Source organism: Amblyomma americanum, chromosome 7 (assembly GCF_052857255.1).
Source record: "Amblyomma americanum isolate KBUSLIRL-KWMA chromosome 7, ASM5285725v1, whole genome shotgun sequence".
NCBI classification, from domain to species: Eukaryota; Metazoa; Arthropoda; class Arachnida; order Ixodida; family Ixodidae; genus Amblyomma; species Amblyomma americanum.
In genome coordinates, this window is record NC_135503.1 from 98971050 (window position 1) to 98993078 (window position 22029).

Consider the following 22029-nt stretch of genomic DNA (forward strand, 5'->3'; position numbering starts at 1 on the left):
CAAGCAACAACCACATCAACGATCGTTTGTGTGTCCCATGAATGTCACTTGGTTGCCTAAAATGTTCCAGCAAGTAGAATATTTTTCCTATAATAGTGTGTATAAGACGTGTACCACGCTCAGCATACCAAGAGCTTGGATCAATTGCGTTTTTTGTGGCTTGAAGGGGGAATGCTGTCTTAATTTAGGATAGCTATAAAGTAGTCAAAGTGTAGGTTAGGATCAAAAGTCTCGTTAGGGCTAGTTGGTCATAGTCATACTGACTTGCGCGGCGCAATGACATCGTCATACTTGGATACGTAAGATGTCCATGTCCATACGACATGGACAGCGCGCCTGACTGCAATAGTTATATTTGCCTCGTGCGTGTCTATGTGACGCGCCACACAATCAATGCGGCAACGCGGGAGCAGGTGCTAGCACATAAAACATTAACGAGCAAAATCAGAATAATTTTGTGATTATTCCCAATGAAATCCGCACTTGGCGCGACACTGATTATTGTTGCCGTTCCATTGGTACTATTTTTCGTCTGAGCCAGATATCCGGTATATTCTTGGTGTGCGGAAAATCGAGTCATGCGCTCAATATACTTCTTTCTCCGTAAGAGACCAGTATATTCTTTCGTGGGGCATTCTTAACAGCTAGCCTGGTAACGTCAGACACTGCCATGACGGGCCTAAGAATGTTCACCGCAGTGTAATGCGCTCTGCCATTTCCCCCCAAATTATTTCTGTCATGTGCCTTCGCGGCCACTTCAACCCAGGTACCTTCCTAGTTTAATGCGCCCGCCTAGCTCTCTGACATTGTCGCCCTGTCGTGGAATCCACCCTGTTACTCAAAAGACGATCCATAATCTTTTCTTCATATTACGTGCCCTGTCCAAGCCCACTTCTGATTTCGACGAAGTAATAACTGGCGCTTTTTCCCTGACCAGCTGTCTTTCTGTCTGTTAACATTAATTCTATCTGTTTCCTTTCAATAGCATGCTGCGCTGTTCTTACAATAAGTTCAGCCTTTTAGTAAAAGCAGTAGCGCGATTCTAAATAGTTCCCCGCCAGGGCGCCAGCCTGGCAACTAGAAGTGCCAGCTGATGAGAAACTGCTATGTAATGCCTATACACAGCCGTCTTGTCTGACTGCCAGCTTCTGTGAAAGGAGCGGAAAGAACATCGAGACCCGTTTCCCAGTTTCTGAGAACTTCGACTGCAGCCTACTTAGCATTTTCTCGCCTTTGATTCTTCTGTCAGACGCAACACCCGCTTGCAGGTATGCCACACCAGGAACGAGGAAGGAACAAGACTCCACCTCATTCACGTGTGTGACGAATTTCGAGCGCAGGAGTCGCCTTTATTTGATAGCACAAGCTCGGTCTCGGTCCTAACGGAGATGCCACCGCGGTATCCACTCTTGAGAGAGGTTGAGACCATGAGAGTGGGAAACACGAGCACCACCGAAATTCCAGAGGAGCCTTTCGGCAAAAATCTAAAGCCCTCCAGGTGTCCGTGCGTTGCGGAAGGATATACAGTTACGAAGAAAACTACGGGCGAGAGGACGCAACATTTCTCCTGTTGGCTTATTTTTGCGAGAAAGGCAAGGAATGATGTCAGCCGTTATACGAAAAGAACCTGACCGTGCCTTTTGGTCCTTCTGTGGCGGCTGCAGTGGTTTGTGTTTTAGGTGTATTGCGGAGAGAAGGACAGACAAATTAACTGTCAGAAGGACTCGTGCCGTTGTAATGTTCATTCTCGTGTCCACATTTTGTTACGGCTGTGCGTATCGTTGTTTGTGGGTGTCTGTGCTAGTGCACGTTCGTTTATATTTATGAGGTTCGAGGTCTATTTGCTGCCTGCCTCTTCCTTCGTGGCGGACAGCTATTGCTGTTGGACGAGTTATGTCATGTCACAGCATTCGTTCAGAAAAGTGCAATCTCCAGATGTTGCCGTTGTTTGACGACAGGAGGTATGCCGCTCTGCGTAATTCACTCCATCTAGACCATGGAGTCTTCTGTGCATCATTCACTGTCACATAAAAAGTGTTTGTACTCTAAAAGTACTCCTGTAATAGAAGTACTATTGTGTAAAAAAAATATATACTACAAAACACGAAGGGCAAGGTCACCTTGCAGGTAAGAGCGCATTGTCCACAGCGTTGCTCGCCCTCGAGCTTGCGATTTCTCTTATGCATTACACTCGAACACGCTACTAGAGCACAGCACGAGCTTCAATCTGAGGCCCGAGCCCGGCCCGGGCCCGTTTCACAGTAACGCATGAGGTAAACTGTTCACTTTGAGCAAGTGGAATGGAACTGGACCAGAAAGATGCTAAAAGCACAGTTTGGCTTGAAGAAACGCACTTTGTTTTAATGCAGAAGCAAGGGATTAAGTGAAGTCCTCTTCTGGTCCGGATTTAGGATAATGATCCCGGGTAGGTGCGTAGAGATAAACTCGGGAGTTACAAGAGCCAGATCAAAAAGGTTGCATATGCACGTAAAAAAACTACTGTGCGTTCCCCCAAGATTTTAATGAATTATGGCTTGCCGCACGCGAAGTCCAAATATTAAACCGTCCTCGCAAGCAGTGGGATGACATTTTTTTATTGAACACGATTTGACAGGTTGAACTCACGGTAGAACTGGTCGACTTTGAGCAGAAACGAAAAGCAAAAATGCTTGAGTACTCCGTGGTGTGTGTTTGAAGACTTAAAGCGGCCTAAATTAATAGGTTCTTCCGCAGTACATTTTTAGCAGTGCACAGTTATGTTTTAAGAAGACGAACGGTCAATGGCCAAATAAGACTGGCTGAATTTTACTCTTACTGGTGAAGCAGAAGATAACGTACGAACCACGTGATAATTTACAGGGCAAAACACATGTCATGAGAAGCAGGCTGAAGAAGCGAGACGGGATAGATGTCCTCATAGTGAATGAAAAGTCGGACACCGACAATTTCAGTAAGAGCCGAGGTGCTACTCGGGCCCGAAAAATAAAAGCCCGAGCCTGGCCCAGGCCCGCAACTTCAGGCCCGTGCCCGGCCAAGGCTCGGCGACATAGCTCGTGTCCCGGCCCGCGGGTCAGGCTGGGCCCTGGCTTGCGGGCCAGCCCGAGCCCGTGCAGTGGACTGCACGCTATTTCTGTATTGCTAATAATTTAACAATTTATTTAATTGATTCAAGAAACGTATATGTTATTTATTTATGGATTTATTTGTACACAAATACTGCAGCCCCAACTTCGACGCAAGAAAAATCGCGGACATTAAACGACACAGAAATGCAAGTAATACCACTCATGTAAAGGCCATGCGGCAAACTTTATAGCGCAAGATCTCTATAGGGAGGCAACAAATAACCAGTCAGAAAATAGCTAACGCTCAGTTCCCGGTAGGAATGTCCGCAACACAAAGAATCGCAGAGCGTGCAAGTAAATTTGCTCCAAAAAACGAATACCAGAAAGAGGCCCTCCCGACAACAGAGAGCCAGCGACGTTCAGTCAGGTTACAGAACCTCTTACGTGCGTGGACTCGACCATGCACACTAGGTGCTCGAGTTTCACCAACAATGTTCTTCGTCCCCCGACAAATTCTGAGGCACCGGGTGGCAAACACTATGCACCATTCTCCTGCCTGAGTTGGTGGCCGCCTCCTTATTTATTTTCCCTCGCAACCTCTAGCCTAAACAACGCTCCTAACCTCTCAGCAGTATCCAATGGGGACACGAGGTCGAAACAGGAAGCACGGAAGGGACGGTGACCAGCAGCTGTTCTCGGAAGTGCGTCTCTAGGAAAGGAGAACAAGCAGCGCTGCTGCTCGAGAGCACGTCACGTTGGGGGGAGGGAGGGGGTCTTTAAAGAGAAAAATGGCATCAGCGGGCGTCAAATCGTGTCGCTCATGAAGCATAGTCTCCGCAATTTACAATTATAGCTAACTGACTGTGAATGAGCAAAGTTCGCCAGGAAGCAGGTTCCATCAGTCGATGGTACCATGAAAGAACCTGTAATTTTTAATTCGATAGGGAGTGGTGAAAGTGTTAAGTTCATAATTTATTGGACATAATGTAGACTTAGCAAAACAATGTGTTTATTATCAGTCACTCGCAGAATCAAACGAACCTAGTGGCAAAAAGCTGTGTGTGTGTGTGTGGGGGGGGGGGTTGCAAAGTGCGTTCTTTTTTAGCATGAAGTTGGCTATTCATAGAGAAATTTCAAAGTAGCAAAATACAAAAAGGATAGCTTAAATTTCAACACCCTCAATCTTGTTATCAACAGAATTCTTATGTGAACTAGGGAACACAGCAGCATATTTAAAGATTGCGCGGAGTATGAACCTAAGCATTAGTAACTTAATCTCCTGACAGACTACACAAAGAGCGCGACGCATGAAGCCAAGCCTTTAATGCTTAAAAAAAACTTTAAGGCGTAAAGAACGAACTACAAAACATAGCTGGCGCTTTAGCGTTGCTAAGCATAGAATATTGTGCGAAAGCACAGTTATTTACTCGCGGACACCACCGCCACGTACCTGCAAGTGCGATTGAGGTGTCCACTGACCCAGGGAGCTAGTTATGAGCGTGTTCAAACTTTCTATCATTTATGCCAATTTACCAATTTTACGCCATTGGCCTATGCTCCAGTGCCACGTTTCTGTAACAATGTTGTCAACGCCAAACCGTACTGCTCTAGTGGCGGGTTACCGCCACAACGCTGTCCACGTCAACGCATGCAGCTGCGCACATATCTCTATCGCTACCGCCACATAGCTCTCAGCGGATAATTAGCTTGATAGTAGTATTAGTTGAAGAAGATGCACAATGCACAGCGTAAGAGTGTGTTGCAGTTTAATACGAGGAGGGTTCGGCTGCGGCGATTGTCTATAGCTCTCGCTCAGTGGCCAGCGAAGCTCATGCTGGCTCCTCCGCGGATTCGAATCCCAGTCGCAGATATGTATTTATGTTTATGAATTTCTTTGATTTGGCACAAACCCACAAACATCGCAAACACACAAACATCGAAAGATCTTCGGCAACCTACAAACATTCCAATACATTGCTCGTGCTTTACTCATCGGAATAGTGGATTCCCAATAAAAGGTACCCTTCAGGCGTTCATGACCCTCCTAAGTGCTAATAGATTGCATAGCCCGGAATCATCAGCGCGAAAGCGCGTTTTAGATGCGATGTTTTTATGCAGATTATTAATATAAGTTAGAAACAGAAATTAGAAATAGCTGCAAAAGACTGAGGTACACCGGATGTCGTTGCAGCAATGGAGGATTCAGGTGAGTTGAAATGGTTTTTACCGTTAAGAATGAAAAGTATCAATCCAGTCAAATAACTGAGGTTATTGAGAGAGACATGTAATCTGCCCGTAAGAATGGAATGCAGCGTGGAGAGTGCTTCAGCAGAGCCAATAAAATCGCTTCCAGCTGCTCTCTAGCGCAGAACCTGTCAGACATATCACGAGGCAACTCGGTTACTTAGGTTACCTTTACAAATACCGCCTTCACTCATGTAGTATTACAGATATTAACTTATGGCACTCTATAATGATTCCTGTGCCTCTGAAGATATGTTGCCGCAATCTGCAACAAAAATATTGAAGAGTTAGATGTTTAATTTCATAGGTGCTGTCTGCGAACCAACTTGTGCAGGTGAATTATTTTGGAAAATTTTCAAGGTCAACGAACTAACCCGGTGGCAAATACTTCTGCTTCTGAAATAGAATCTTAACGTATCGAGACGTTTCAAAACATACGGTTAATATGTAGAACCCTGTTCTAAGTAGAGGCTGCTTGCAGGAGTTGAGCCAGCAAGCACGTCCTAAAAAAAAAGCTGTGTGCGCGAATTATTAAGCGTTGCTGCGCACCGCTCAAGTGAGAACGACAATACTGTCCTTGAAATGAATGCTTCTCATGTTCAATAATACCTCGGTGAAGTTAGTATTGGCAGGAAAAAGCGGCCCATAAGGCATGTCTTTGTGTGTTAGTTGTGTGTCGCTGTGAAAAAGGTAAAGATGCCGCGACATATGCGTACAAAACAAAGCAATACCGCGGCTTGACGGTGAACCGTTCGCTGTTCATCCTTGGGCTAAAAAAAAGGTTCCTCGGCATTATAAGCCTGCAGAAATGCATGTAGGAAATGAACTCGGTGCGACATGTGCTGTGCATTTCTTCGAGAATTTCTTACTATGAGTTGGGTTAACCATTGTAGAGCAGTGTAAAATTTAGTCGCTATCATGGGCTACTACCTCGCGCCTGTAATCCCGCTGAAAAATTGTAAAAGATGAGAGTGTAAAAAATTCGCATTCATGTTTGCCAAATGACGCATTCCTCACAAAAAGCAACAAAGGCAACCTCTCTTTGCATGTAACAGCTGTAGGAGTGACCATGGTTTTTTTGTTTAGTCTGCAGGACATCAGAAGTCTTGCACGCGAGTCTTAACGGAATATAAACATCCAGCTAATGCAAATGAAAGCAATATAAATTTAGACGTCGTCGTTCCTAGCACATTGTTCACATTACAGAGGAAGATTTTAGACTCGTATATTGCTGAACACTTGTGTCGTATTACCGCATGGCCGAAGGTGTTTCGTTTTCCGACAAGCCATTCTTTCAGGACCAAAACGGTTTGCAATATAGAGCCAAAATGACATTCACCACATATGCGTTGAATAGTGCATTAAGATCTTGTTGTCAATATTCGATCGTAATTCGAGTGATGCCTTAACAAGAAAATAATTGCGTAATATCTCAACGAAATTCGTAATAATTTTTTTTAATAGTGAAAGGGACAGAACTACCTCGATAATAACAGTGGTCACTACAGCGATAAAAATAATGGCAACAAATTTCAAATGTTACACGATAGAGTGCTTTCCTTTCAAATTGACTAACACATCTGGAAAAAGAAGCAAACTACAATGAAAAGTCGGCTCCTAAAATTGACAAGCATTTCAGGATATAGCTATGGTACAACTTTCCTATTCACGTTAAGCCACAACCATTCTTCATATAATGGTGCTCTTAGAGCAATTATTCTCTTTTCGACATCGTAAAGCAATGCCGATGTGCCCGAGACCCTTTTACTGAAGTTGACACTCGTTGGAAAAATTTCTTTACAAGTGGAAGTAGAAGTTTATTTCTCACTCTTAGTGGTACAGGTATCACTTGGAGAGAGAGGACGCAGGGGAAAAAGCTGCTTGAATGCAGCTTGAGAGGCTCCCTACGCCCACATTTCCGAGGCAGCGTACTGCCTCAGTTTTTCACAAGACAACTACAGGCGAGGCAGTCAAAACAAAAACTAAAGTATCAACATGAATTAAATACATTTCAACATTTAGCATGACAATCAAGACATTATATTTGTTATTCCGTTGACTCATCAGCATATTCAGTTTTCACTCTTTTAGTGTTCGGTAGAAACCACCTAGCCTGATAACAATTAAAGATAGAACTAGAAATTAGCATAAAACGGCGCTTCCTTCTTGAAAGCGCGTCCATTGCAAGAGATCGCCGATAATTTTTTGGCGAAGTCCACACCAGCTACATTCAACTGTTATGAAGAGATCTAGAGAATAACACCATCCTCGGTTTTCGCAGCCCACAGTTAGGAGATGCCTTCGAAATAAACTAAAAACATCACGAGGCAATCAGACAGCTCATGTGACAATTCTCTGAAAGCAGTTGGATTCATCCTTGCTGAGTACTTTGATGATTTTGCCTTAATGAACGCAATTACCCTAAATCGAGGCTTCACAAACGGTAAAAAATGATTCTGGATGCCTCAGGTGGTGCTTCTAAAAAGTTAAGGCGGCGTGCGGAGGTGGCCAGATGGTAGCGGTTTGTGGGCAGCCTCTTACCTCGGGGTGTGAGGTTGACAGAAGGCTCGTGGTTGGGGGCCTTTGAATTAAATTTTTCTATCGCTTTTCCTCGCCTGCTTTGACTGTTTGAAGTGTGTAAAGGCTTTGTTGAGGGTAGGTGCAGTTGAGTAGGTTTGGGAAGATCTTATAGAGGGCAGAGTTCGCTAGGTGTATGGCGCCGCATGACAGTGAAGGTGATAGAAGGGGGAAGGAAGATGACTACAGTCCATTCGACCCTTGCATTGGGTTCATAACAGCAGTGAGGACTTATCTTGCCGGCATTGCGCCAGTAGGTAGACAGACGTTTTTTTGCCAAAAGCCGGAACCAGACCATATATTTAAATGCGCACGGGAGACATATCGTAAAAGACAGCCGTCGCTTTCCTGCAACACTTCTATAGATAGGCAAAACACATTGATGCAACATTGGAAACTTGCCTTCCACTTCTGGCCGCGCTCAGGAGAAGCGTAAAGTCCAACCCATCCTCAGGCCATTGGCTTCCGGTTGCCAAGTGCCCAGTGGCGGAAGATAAAGTAAAGAATGTGCACCTTTACTGTGGTCACCTCCTTGTCTTTACACGAGCAGTAGCCTAGTTCTGCCTGGAACAGATCATGAATTAGATAGAACGGGGCGCCACCTAACGCCACCGAAAAAAAATAACGATGAGAGAGACGTTCCAGTAATATCAACGCTTTGCGCATAAGTTAATATGCTACTAATGTTCGTATTTCATATAAAAACATTTTTAGCTGGAGCTGTTGCTGAACCGTAAAAGTCTATGTGGAACCGAGTTTAAGAGTGTACTGTTTTTCTGTGCGCATTCATTGTAAAGCCCGTTCGACTTCTTTCAGTGGCAGCCACCTTCCCGCCTGTCCCTTCTCTTCCCTACAATTCGAGGTTTCCTTCCCTCCACTTGGCCTCCTGCCAACCGTGTCAAGTGGCGTACACGACAATAAAACGTCCTACACCGCTCTTTCTTCACTGTGCGGCTTCTGGTTGGTGGCTCTCCCCTCCACTATCATTGGGCAGGGTGATTTTCTTTTTTCCACTTTGCTACCTGCCAACCATCTCATGTAGCCGGAGGCGCTTTCGTGTGCACAACACCACAACCCAGGACGCCGTCTTTTCTTCACTGTGCTGCTTTTAATCCTAGCGAATTAATAACACACCCATGACACGGACCCCTCAAAACCAAATGGGGATGCAGCTGCGCAGCGGTAAATGATGCTTGAGTACCCTAGCATAAATTGGCCTTGCGGCTTGTGCTATGACAGCAAAAATGGCCTGAATGCTCTTTTAGTTTTGTGAAAACGTTGTAGTGAAGAAAAAAACAAGTATTTGGCCTCATTTAAAATGGTCAATTTTTCGAGAGGATTTTTCAGTTAAATGTCCATCCCCGTTGGCGCCGCAATCTTTGAACACCTGTGGCAGGAGACGGGGCAGGGAGGTTTAAAAGATTCACATTTTTCGTGTCCTCCGCGCTCTGTACTTAAAAACTTTGTGATCGGGTGCATCGCTGAAATAAAGGACAGTACAGCTTATTGCATTATCCTATTTGGCTGTTTTTCACATCTTTTCAGGCTCATAAAAAAGGTGCAGGGAACACTTTTCCGCATATAGCATGCTACTTTAACAATTTTCAGACAAGAGTTCTGCACAGTATATGGAGAATAGCCATAAGGAATGATGTGATGTTTGAAATGAATAAGCGATGAAAAAATACTATCCGGGACCAGATTTAGGCCTTCATCTTGGAATAAGATTTTTGCATTAACGTGTTGCCGTCGAATGGAAACAGCGGCTTGCAGTTTTTCTAGTTAGATTTTCTATCAAAAAAATGAAACAGGATCTCAATGAAAGTTATGTCCAGACAAAAAGCAAAAAAAAATCCACAATTGCGCTTTTTCGAAAATACCAACATAATTTCAGACCGAGACCATAAATGTAGTGCAATCGAAGGCATCGAACAAATCTCGCAAAGAGGAGCAAAAGTTTTGCGCGGCGATCCCTAGAACATATGACAGGCGTGTCGTAGCGTGCGCTAGCCTAGAAAACTATTGGCCTGAAGTAAATAATAGCGGGTACAAATTTACTTTCGGAGGATGTAAATTATACTGAACCACGCTCCACTGCGCCCATGTTTGATATGACGCCCCTGCTGTTGCGTTTCCATCCATTCGCAGCTCGATTCACGTAAGGAAAGAATATGACAAAAGAGTCATTCCTGATGAATTCGCTGCAGCAAAAAAAAAAAGACACCAGGATTTTCCTGAATACATTAAAGGGTGACGCAGAGTTAAGCTTACAGAGATAGGCAGCAGCAGTCACCTTCGTCTTGTGCTGATTAATGGCTACGACAGCCGCCGAAGGGATGACCGCCGGTGCTCGGCATAAGAATTTTGTTTGTTTTACATATCGGCCGAAACTTCATTTCTTTTTTTCGCATATATACTCCTGTCTAGTTCATGGAACGCTATGTAGTAATTCGGACTATTAGCTATTGGTTTATTGTGTCGATTCATTGCTACGACCTGGAGGAATAAAAACTACAGCCAGGACCTAAGGCTAGGACGAGGACTGGGCGCGATTTGGGTCGCGAAATGAGTCCGTAATGTCGAGTCTCTCCTTTTTTTCGTACTTAAGGGGCATGGACATTCAGCGCTACTCCGTCAGTGCTATTCTCTGTACTGACAAATGGACGAGAGATGAGCGCACTGCTGAGTGGTTCCTCACAAAAGTTCTCAGAAAATCGGATTTCCTTGGGGCCAACATTTGTGGTCAAGTAGCTCCTTCGACACTGAAAATAGGCGGGTATATACACAGGGATTTGAAGCCCCGGTGTTGTTATGGGAGCCTCAAAGCAGGTGTGAGAAGCAAACCCACTGGCCTCAAAAGCTTTCAACCACCCGGTATATGATGGAAAAGATGTGGAATCCGAAGGAGTTGATATGAAAAATGAATTAAATATCTGAAGCACTCACTGCAGCGTAAAATATATTTGATAAACGAAACCTAGGTACCCTTGGCTAAGAATGGTTTTGATTACCGCTGCGACATTCCGAATGATAAAGGACTTCGACTGATTTAAAAGATTTAACGCGTTTTAAAGTGAGAAGTTTCTGCAACAGAGAATGTAAATTGTGCGATAGCGAACTGTTATTTTCAAACACGTGTGCCGGATGTTTTTCGCCGTCCGATATCTTTAACCGAAGAGGGGAGGAAGCTTGGCAACTCATAAAACCACTTTTCTCAGGGAAAGCCCCCAAGGTGTCCTTTAGAAGCAGAATGCTCTTTTGAGAGGCGTTAAGAATCTTATAAGTAGTTTCTAATTCACTATATTAGCGTGTATTTTTGGCCATTTCTCACTTTTGCCTCGAAATTGTTCACGTTTTGGCCATCGATGGTTCGAGCAGAAGATAAGAAAAGAATTATAAATTCTTAATAATTTCATTTCTTTTATTCAGATCTCTGTCAGTTCGACTTACTCGATACGAAACGCTTGCCTGTATGATGAAATGATACGGTAAGAAAGCTACTGTCATCTAATTGATTAATTTCTGGTAAATATTGCTGTGTATTTTATTTGCATATCTCTATTTACAACGACCTAAATTATCTGTACTGATGGATATTCACAGCAAGTAATATGGACATCATTTCTTCTTTCATATAGAGGCCGCAACGAGCGCTTTCATTTGTATAAAATTGTCTGCTCTATAGCTTGGTCTCGTTTGTGGCAGCCTTGATTCCCAATGTAGAGAAGTGGGCTCTCGCAGAGCTGCGCCCTCAACGTTCGATCCGGCTGCAGGTGGCAATTGCGGTACGGCATCACGTTCCGGCTTCTTCGTTTTCATGGTGCGCTACACTCAACAAAGGACTTCACCAGACCTTAGTTTGCGAGGCTCCTAAGTAGGGCTCCCTTAGGCCTGCGTGCCGGGGGGTCCAAAAAGGAGTTTCATTTCGGTGGAAATAAACGTTTTGATGATGATGAAGGCCGAACAGCCGCCGCCATAGCTCAGTTGGTCAATAAAGAAAAACAAAAAAAGTAGCTCAGTACATAGGGTGCGATGGTCGTGAAATCTTAGTAGCGGTATGTGTGATAGCCTTTTGTTTCACTTTTTAATAAATTATTTTTCAAATAATAAACTGTCCATCAATTAAAACCTAAAAGGCTAATAAAACATTCCCCAATGCATTCCTTGGTTTCAATGTCTGTTTGGTTTCTTTGGAATGTATGCCGTAACAAGCTTCTCCTTCCCCAGCCTTTGTTTGCTCAATGGAGGTGACATTTTTTTTATATTGCTCTTTAAATGGGAATGGCAGCTGTGGAGGGGGGCGTCTTGAGGCAAGCCATTAAGTCGAATGCTCGAACCATTCAAGAATATGGCACGTACATACATGTACGACAGTTTTTTCAACGGTTCTGAAAAAATTGGCGATGAGAATTTTACATTCTATGGTTTGAAAGTGGGATAAAGTTCAGTGCGGCGCAAACGAAAACCTTTTCCTAAATGTACCAACGTGTACTTTAGATATGACTAAAGCTAATGCCGTTCGCAGAAAATCTTTTGCGAACTATAAAATACTTTGCCGTATTTGTTAGTATTCCAATCAGAATTCTTTGTTACTGCACTTAAGACATGCTTTAGCGCCTCTCTCGATTTTACTTGAATGAAAGTGCGTGCTAGCTTGTTCTTTAGGCGCAAAGAAGAAAAGGTAACTGACAATAGCAGAGGCAGCCGCTGGGGGTCAAAAAGCTGTCACATGGAAACTTCCAATCGAGATATTGTGTGGTGCAGCAAAGCAGGTCGATAAAGAGGAATGATATTTCAAGACGTAATGGCAGAAAGGAAGATTCAGAGGGTGGTCTAGTAAGATTTGCAGCACACTTCAGACAGCGGAAAAGACAAATCAGCAGCTTCAGGCACTGCGAAGTGTTCTCTGTAAAGACGCGCACAGCCCAGCCGAGGCTAATGTTATCCTACTGAGTTTAATGGGTTATGCAAACTGGCACGATATATTTCTCGCGGCAACTGTGATGCCATTTGTGCGAAGAAGGAAAAAACAACTGCTAAGATAAAGGAATAGACTGGCGCGTTTTTATTCTCGTGTAAACATGAAGGGCAGAGGACGAGCCCACACAATAGGGCTCCACTTCCACAACTTATATCTAAAATGCTGAATTGCTGTTGTTGTTGCGTCTGAATCGATGGCACATACCCACGATGGGGGATATGCCACGGTTTCGTGCAGACAGAAACAGGGGAAAAATTCAACCCGACTTACCTCGAGCGGCTCATAAATAAAAACTGAGCAATCTGTGAAAACGAACAACGAATTTTGAGAAATTTTCAGTAGATTAGAATGAAAATGAGTGGGCGCTTGTGCCTTGCTTTTGTGGTTTCCTCGTCGTCGTTGCCGTTCGGTTAAAGCGCGAGCGGCCTGAACAAAGCGCAGTCACAAGGACCACCGCCCACAGAGACGATGTTGCTGTTTCAAGTAAATGCCAAGAAATGGTAATCCATGTTAACAGGTAGTCTTGGTTGGACGCGGCTGGTGGACGTGGCAGGTTGTGCGGCCGTCGACAGAGTTTCGATATTGATAGAGGCGATAGTGCAGAAAGCGTGGCTGCTGGCAACGTGTAATGGTATAAGGCGCCGTAACAACATTGAGCGTAGTAGGAGAAGATGCAGGTATTACCAATATGGTGTAGCCGAAGGCAACCTCGAGAGTGAACAAAGGGAAGATGCGGAAAAAATGTTGTGTGCGATGCATGTGCGAGGATGGACGCATCATCGATTCATTATCGAACGCACCGCGAGTATCTGACGCCTTGCACCACCGTAGGAAGCCACAAACGGTGCTTCGGACCTGATCCGTGTACGGCTCGACACAATGGTGCACAGGTCAGCCGACGCGAATAAACGCAGCTGGGCAGTATCGGCGAAGAGGTCGGTGCTGAGGCACCAGTGAAGACAGCGCATTTCCTGCGTCGTCCAATGTGTTCCTTGAAGAGTCCTGGTGCGGGCAAGTGTTCCATGAGCAAACAGGTTTGCTGCGTTCGGCAATGTTGTTGGGCGAATGGCTTTCGCTGGCAATGTCTGGGCACATGGATGGCAAGTATATATGCTGCAATAGAATTGGTGGGAAAATCTGGAATGGCATCTACGGTTGGCAGCGGATGGCTGCCGAAAGCTGCCGTCAATAAGGCGGTCTTCCCGATGAAAACCTGCTAGCGTAGCAAGAGGCTCGGTAGTAAAACAAACGAAACTCGGTATTTAACACTCGTCTACGGAGGGCCAATGGAGCTTGCTTCCAATGGGCTCTCCCTGCCGGTTCCAACGTCATCAACGTGCGTAATAAATTGAAACCTACAATACACATCGGATCGACAGGCTATAGCACCGGATCAAGTCGTCGCGAGCGTCTGTCGTGTTACTTTCGCCCTTAGATTTGTCATGAAAGTCAACAAAAGTGTCCAGATTTATTAATTGATCATAGTCATGAACGTGTGGAAATTTTGAACAAACTTTCACCTCTTCCGTTAGACGTCAAACTGGAAGAAATACAAAGGAGCCTGAAAATAAAACTAGAAAGCGCAGCCGCGAACGTTTGCCGTCCGCACAGCTACGAATGAACACCGGCAACTGCCCTTCTAATCGTACTTACGAAAGAGACCGCTAGGCGGCTATCAGTGTATACATTTATGAGAGTGGTGGAAGTTAACAAAAAACGGTTGAGAGATCGGTGGCTCAAAAGCAGAGAGGTGATCTAACGTTATTGGTGTAGAAATAGAAAAGTTTTTAAAGACAATTGCGAATTTTAAGGCCAAGTTTCAGACGAGTTTTAAACCAAGATCATGTTTAAGGCCAAGTTGCGGGGTGGTGGGTACCGCCACCACCGCGAATTGGAGGGGCCGCTCCTATGTTCTATTCATTCCTTCATCCACATATATCAAAGTATGGAGCTGTTTAAAAATAATTTTTTTCTAGCTCAGAAACAGTGCTCAGAATGCTGCCTTGAAAAACAACAGTGCAGATCGGTAGGTAAGCCTGTTGCTCTTCATAATCACTGTAGCTGCGGAATACTGTACAATGCACCGCAGCAACGTTTCGTTCAGTTGAGCGACACAGTTAGTGCATTTTTATTTCACGATGAGTGGAATATTTTTTTTCATTTTATAGTAATTCAATATTGGAAATGTCAAGCGAAAGAACAACGTTCACATTCAGGCAGTTCTTTCTACGCAACAGTGTGGATATGAACGCGGAAGTGTGAATGGGAAAAGGATTTTCTCACTCCGTTCTTTTCCCACGTTTTCCATTCTGTCAATGTTAATGTACAAATAATGCTTGTATTTAAGGGAAATAATAAATTGCACGATATCGCAGGCTATCTCGTCATCGAGAGCACGTGCAAATAATGAGCGCATTGGAGGAACGCGCGCGAAAGATAGCAGCGCGGTTCCTTACACAAAACGTTGGTTTCTGATGGGTACGCATTTCTCGGCATCTTCAATACTTTGAAAGTCAGTGGCTTCATGCGGACACAGAGACAAATGAATTTAAGGCCAACACTGTTTAACTGCGGATTCTGCTGCTGATGTGACCGCAATAAGAAAGTACAGGTGCGGCCAAAATATTACGGAGCATGCTTCGGCGTTTGAAAATTTTCTCACGTGTTCTGTAGAGGAGATATGAGTGTGTCTTCTGTTCCTAAGCAAACGCGCCAGTGACGTGTGCTAAGCTGTATAATAAGCACCTCCTAATTTGCGCTGGGTAAGGTGTGGGGAGAGTTCGAATCACGGAAGCGTGCTCCGTAATATTATGGCCGGGACTGTACGTGAAAGTTCGTGGCATTCTCGACTAGCACCAACTGGCCCATGTGCATGCGGGAGAAAGTTGAAAGAAAAGACGAAAGGAAAAGACGCGCTTCGTAGCAACCGCGTCCACACATGCCATGACGATGGCTGCGTTGTCGATAGCTGCCCGTCAAAATAAGAGATTTGAGTCGTCCAACCACTTTCAGCATTCATGAATATAGTTCGTTGCTTTTCCGGCATTAGAATAAACATTCCAGCAAAATTGCAGGAAGTAGGGCCATTGGACACGAAATGATGAGAGGGTAAAAAAAGACTGATTTTGAAGCGAGTTTACAGCCGCAAATGGTTTTGGTATAGAGGTGATGGCCTTCAAGTGGACTTTCTATCAGGCGGATGAAAGTCGCGGAAGAGATGAAAAATGGTAAACACCACGAGCACTGCAGATAAAAACTACCTGAACCTCACTGCATTAAAGACGTGGTCTATGCCGCAATGCGGCGGTGTCGATAACCTCCCCGACCTCGACATAATCAACAGTGCTGGCATAGGCGGTTCACGTCCACGTATAATTCGTCCGTGGGAAGGTTGGCAGTGTTCCCGGACATTCTTGACTGGGAACGAAAGCCACGGCCAGTCCATGCAGACAACAATACCTGTCAAGAAGCCCATATTTTGCCCTCCAGAGGTATGCGACGCAGTACAGGTGAAGCAGGAGGGGAAGCTGCCCTAGCGTATACCTCAGTGCTGGGCTCTACAATTTGTTCTTCGATGACAGAGCCGGCAAATTGCGCATTATCAAGTTGCACATATCGAATTGCATATTAGGCTATCTTAAGGAGTGAGTAATTTTCAACTGTGACATTTCTTCTGCAGCTGAAATTATTGGTTTTTTGAGTGTTTACGAGTCGTGGTGTACGTAGGCGGAATTTATCTGTTGTTTTTTTCTATCCAGTACGAAACTGGAATGTTGTAATGACAGCGTTATTTGGCGAATATTTATATTATTGTTCATCGAGAGTTATGTTATTGAGTGGCTTGAGAACAGAGTTATACGTTAATACTGGACGATATCAAATAAACTACGCGAGCAAGAAACCAGCGTAAGTCATTTACGAGTACTCTGGAAGAGTTCGTCCCGTCACTCCACAAAATGGTGAGAGGAAGCAAAGGGAAACGGACGAAGCCTCAACCGCCCTGCATGCGCCCTATATTGATCGCAATGTCTCTGCGAAGCGGTGTGAACAGGATAGAGGTAAAAACAATATTTTCTCCGTTTTCTCAAGTACATGTTGGCTAAACGACGCCGCGGGAAAGCGTCGAAAAAAGTGACCTTTTCTCTCACGACTAATGCCATCGAAGAGGCCCAAAGAGAGAAACAATATCTCACGGGGACGACCCTTTCTATGGACCCCGTCTCTCGCGCCGCTCCAACCGCGCTTACTGAAGATCAGGGAGATGGACAGAGAAATAAATCCGCCGGCACTGGCACCGTGGTTCCTCACGATGAAGCGGATATACCAATGATTTTTTTTTCTATTTGAGCTTTGAAGTTTCAAAAATCAATACTGCCCCCTTCTAGCACCGCGCAGCTTTCGAGCGGTCTTAAAGGTTAGAGCCGCTAAAAAATCTCCCTCCTTCGAGAATGTGACTAAGACTACTTCTGAGCACTCTTTTTGCACTTGTGCAATGTGCAGATTTGAAAAAAGAACGGCCGCGAAATATGCTTACAGTTACTATAGCAGGCACTTATCTTTAGAACTTCGGCTCACTCTTCTACACCTGAAGGGTCTCCTGAAGTATGGGACTAACAATGTGGTCTTTGATGTTTTTTTTTAAGATCCTACATGAGCAGTAGTGTAACCGACATGAAAATTCTTGGTTTTGAATTATAACATTTTCCAAACATGACACCTTTCTGTAATAAATTCTGGTCACGATGCGGCAATACGGGAGATAGCAGAAAGTGAGAATTGTACAAACGATGATTTAAAAATTATGGCATAGAAGATCATTTTTTTTTATTTGGCTCTGAAGAGCCTTTTTCTGGATCAATCGTACTCATGAGAAATTTCCAACGTCAGTGCAGAAATAGCTGAAGAATATATTCTTGCGAAAAAACCTGCTCAATCCTTTCACATTACCTCTCCCTGTACCTGCCTGTAGAAAATTATCTGACGGTGTTCTGCGCAACGAAACTAAATGTCTTTCTTTGGACACGCAGTTACTACTGAGGCGGAAAAAAATATCACTAATAATGGCGCCTGAGCGGCATCTGAAAAATGAAATCAAGTGATCAACAACACGAAACGCTTTAGATGCGAACACTCGTAGTATAAAAGAAATTTTATTGCTCGAAATCTAGGTAACACTAGTTATAGAGAAAATGATTTGCGAAACTGTCCTTCGTAGAGTAAAAGTACTAAAATTGCGAACTATATGGGTATTTTGAAGTGACTAGGATGATTTGTAGCAAGTATATGAGCAAATATTGCGAACAAAGCAGAATCGCCATTTGCAACACGTGCAGTTCTTTGGGGATATCGTACCCGTACATTTTATCATAGCTCATCTGTCGGCGTTAAACTCATTTTTTATTATATACCCCGAATCAATAATTGTCACGCTTTTGGGCTGCATTATTTGAGACGAAAAAATCGCATAACGAATGGTGAACAACTCAGACACAAATGGTGCCAACAAAGCCGGCATACAAATAGATATCTCGCTGCAAAAAATTTGGGGCGATCTCTTTGATGCGAAGAAAATTGACATAGCATGTTTTTCCCAGTTCTATTCTGGTCTATTCTAGTATCGAATTCATTGTCTTTTACTCCGCAATATATTCCAATACTGATTCTTTTCGAATTTAGACTACGCATTTCGGCAAAGCGTGTCACATTCAAAGATGGTGGCGAGTTTTCATACTGCCACCAGCGCAGTGGCGGAGTGGTTCAGCGGGATACCACACTGCACTGGCAGGTGGCTGTTTCAAGCGGAGATACCGGTGGGGCTTGCGAGACACATGTTGCTGTTTTTGAGCAACGTCAAAAGGAGTAGCTTCTGCGAGCTGAATTTTGTCGCAGACTGTCCTTGGGGAGCCTGTATGTTTTGCACATCGTCAGAGCCGTGAGATTCGTTTTCATTTTTTCTCAGTTATTCTTCGCGCAGCGTCTTCCTTTCTCTCTCAGAAGTGGAGAGGCTGAAGAGGATTGGGGCAAGAGGTAGGATGACGGTTGGCAGGTGGCAGGTGGAAAGAGGCAAATATCTCTAAATACCATGCACTTGCAGGTGGAGGGTCCACGCAGACACTGACGCCGCTGGAGAGTTTTCGCCTTTGTGGCCTTGCTAATGCACTGCATTAAAATCCATGGGGAAGCTGAAATTTGCTGATAGAGATAGTAATGCAAAGCTGACTGAAAAAAAAAAGTTGCGCTAGTTGGTATATATTCATGATTCACAATAGCGCAGCAAATGGAACAAAACGGAGACTAGACTAAACAAGCATTGATTTGAACTGAAATTTATTGGGAAGCAGTTAAAAACTGACAGCAATGCCTAGGCAATCCTTTGGCGCACATTTATGCACAGCATAAATAACGTTACGTCATTATGAAAGGTATTTATCGCCAAGACTACACACAAGGAAGATAATACTCGTGCTAACTCACAGTGTCGATGAGGTGAAGCAGTAGACATATATAGTGTTTCACCCAAGACTTTACACATTTTTTAAAAAATATTCTTTTTGAGATAGAAGAGCGCTTTTTTCGGCATAGCACTATCTGTGGTGTAGTACACTAGAATGCAGCTAAAATGTGCTAACTAGTAGGTTGCTTGGCTAATATCGAACAGTTAAATTTTAACTATTCCAGCAGGGCTCCTTCATTACAAAGGGGCGTGCAGCCATTCGTAAGTAATATCCATATCAGTTTTTAGAATTTCTAAAGCCTCGGTGCCCTCGTCGCTGGGGCCCAAAAATTCTTGGCTCCTTCGACAAGTTGCGTGCACTGGAGAAGTTTCTTTGCCCTCAAGCCTCTCGAAAGCGTGTGTATTTTGGCGTGATGTAGCTAAAATTGCTTGGGTCACAGCGTGTAAAGTAACCGCGTTTTCGAAATTCTAAAACTTTATAAGCGATGGCAGGCTTCCCTAAACTTAGCACCCATATCATGAGAGAGTATGCGACATTCTGCCCGTTCCTCTGCGATAGCGTCTTTTTTTAGCCAAGCGCGTTGTAAATCATCTTAAGCTGCGACCTTGCCCTTGGTGGAATGCATATCAAAAAAGCTTACTGAGAGTACAAAAGTATTCAAAGTGAAGGAAACCTGAAGTTCAGCATGTTTCACAAGAGCACAACTCACGTGGTTGGGGCTGCTTGCGCAGTCACAATAACATCTTCAGTGTAGCCGTAAGGCAACCAGGAACGCTAGTATTCAAGCCGGTTACACTATCCGTTGCGATTCGTATAGTGCAGTGGGTCATTGTTCAGCTAGTTGTCGTATTTTACTAACTGCTGTCATCAAGCATATCCTTAAGTGCACAGAAAATTAAGCGTAGTCGAAAGCAGGCGCACTAAACAGGATGTACGATGTTTCGCAACACAAGAGAAGACTTGGCATCACAGGAAAAAAAACGCATGTACCTAAATGCGCTAGCTGCTTAATGTTGCTTTTAAAAGAGAAAGGAAAGATTACGCTAAGCTAAATGCACTGGCTGCTTAGTGTTGCTTTTAAAAGAGAAAGGAAAGATTACGCTAACGGAAACAGCTTTCACTGCATTTCAAAATCCTTGATGATGCTAACGACCAGTGTCATCAGCCGGTAAGGCAAAGTTTCCAGATGTAGCCGCTCTCGGTAACGCAAATGCGATCCGACAGCACGGCGACAAAGACCAAATTTCGATTCTGTTACGCACCGACCATGAGGCGCTGATTTCAGAGCTCCAAGTTGTATGTCAAAGCTAATAAGCGGTGTCTTAATTAGCTAGTTAATGAGTGGGAGGCAACAGTGCAACGGCAACAGTGTTCACAGTAAAAGGTGGCTTCTCTTTTGAGAAAGAATAACGTAATTTTTTTTCCTGCAGCACTTCTTTTCCTTTTAACACATGGAATATTTTGTTTATTTTTTGAGGCATCATGCTTTTATATCGTCGATTATTCTAATTTTATGCTCAAGAAACTAGGCACCAGCAAGCCATCCTTCGGATCTTGCCATTAAACAGGAGCTCTGCTGGGTTAATTGTAAAATTAAAACGCTTTTTTCACGTGCAATGAAAGCATCGCACAATGGCAGGTTTCGCTCTCCGCAACGTTTTTTTCGGCGTCGCCGACGGCGTTGCGAGAGAAAAATACCCGAAGAAGCGGCCTAGACGGGCCACCTACATTACGTGACCTTATGGCGTCATTACAACATGCCCATCAGATTCTGAGCAAACTGGCCACCGTCGGAGGCGGTAGTTAAACTATTGATTGGTCGCAAGTGATTGCTTGGGAAGAGCAACCTGGGTCACACAAGCCTTATCAGTGGCAGCACCTGCTATCGCAGGGCAGTGGCCTATCGCTCAACCGCTGCACCACTATGCCAGCAGTAGTATAAAGACTCCCAGGAATCTATTAATGTGATGTCGAGAACGACCTACTCAGCATATATGGGCGCAAGTCCATTAGCTCTATCGCTTCATACTCTTCAGGTGGAGCTTAAGTGTTCCCTCCAATTTTTGAAATTCGCAAATGCAAAACCGCTTGTGTGCTAAAAGAACCTCAATGTGCTAAACAGGACAGTTGTAAAAAAATGCGCTTTTTAAGCAATGAAAGAGCAGTGCTTCGAAGATTCTCATAGGAATTTTTGCTAAGCTGTTTTGCGTTCTTGGTGGAAGGGTGTCACAAATGACGACGTGTTTCACAGTCTCGGGGTTTTTAGTGCTCAGGCAGCATTAGCGCGAAATCCTTTCTCATAGCAAGAAATATCACGCTGTTCAACTCGCAGCTGGAGGTTTAGGATAACGGACGCAGTAATAGGCTGCAAGCAGTTATTCGTTGGGTCCAGTTTTACTGCAAGTTCTTTTTCGTTGCCTATTCGTGCTCAACCAGCTTGTTGTAAAGGTTTTTAGAAGAGGGATAAACACACTACATGATTACTGGAGATCTTTGAGTGGTAGTCCACCTGGCAAACAGGCCATTTGCCTGGCCCTTAGGGAGCCATGAAAAAAAATATATAGCTGAAGCCGAAGAACGCAATAACAAAATGCCAACAACACAAGGGCTAAATTGTAGAAGGGCAGTCTATGAATAGACGAAATAACCTATACATGTTCTAATATGTATGAACAGGATCAGTTCTTTGAAGACGCGAGCTGTTTGG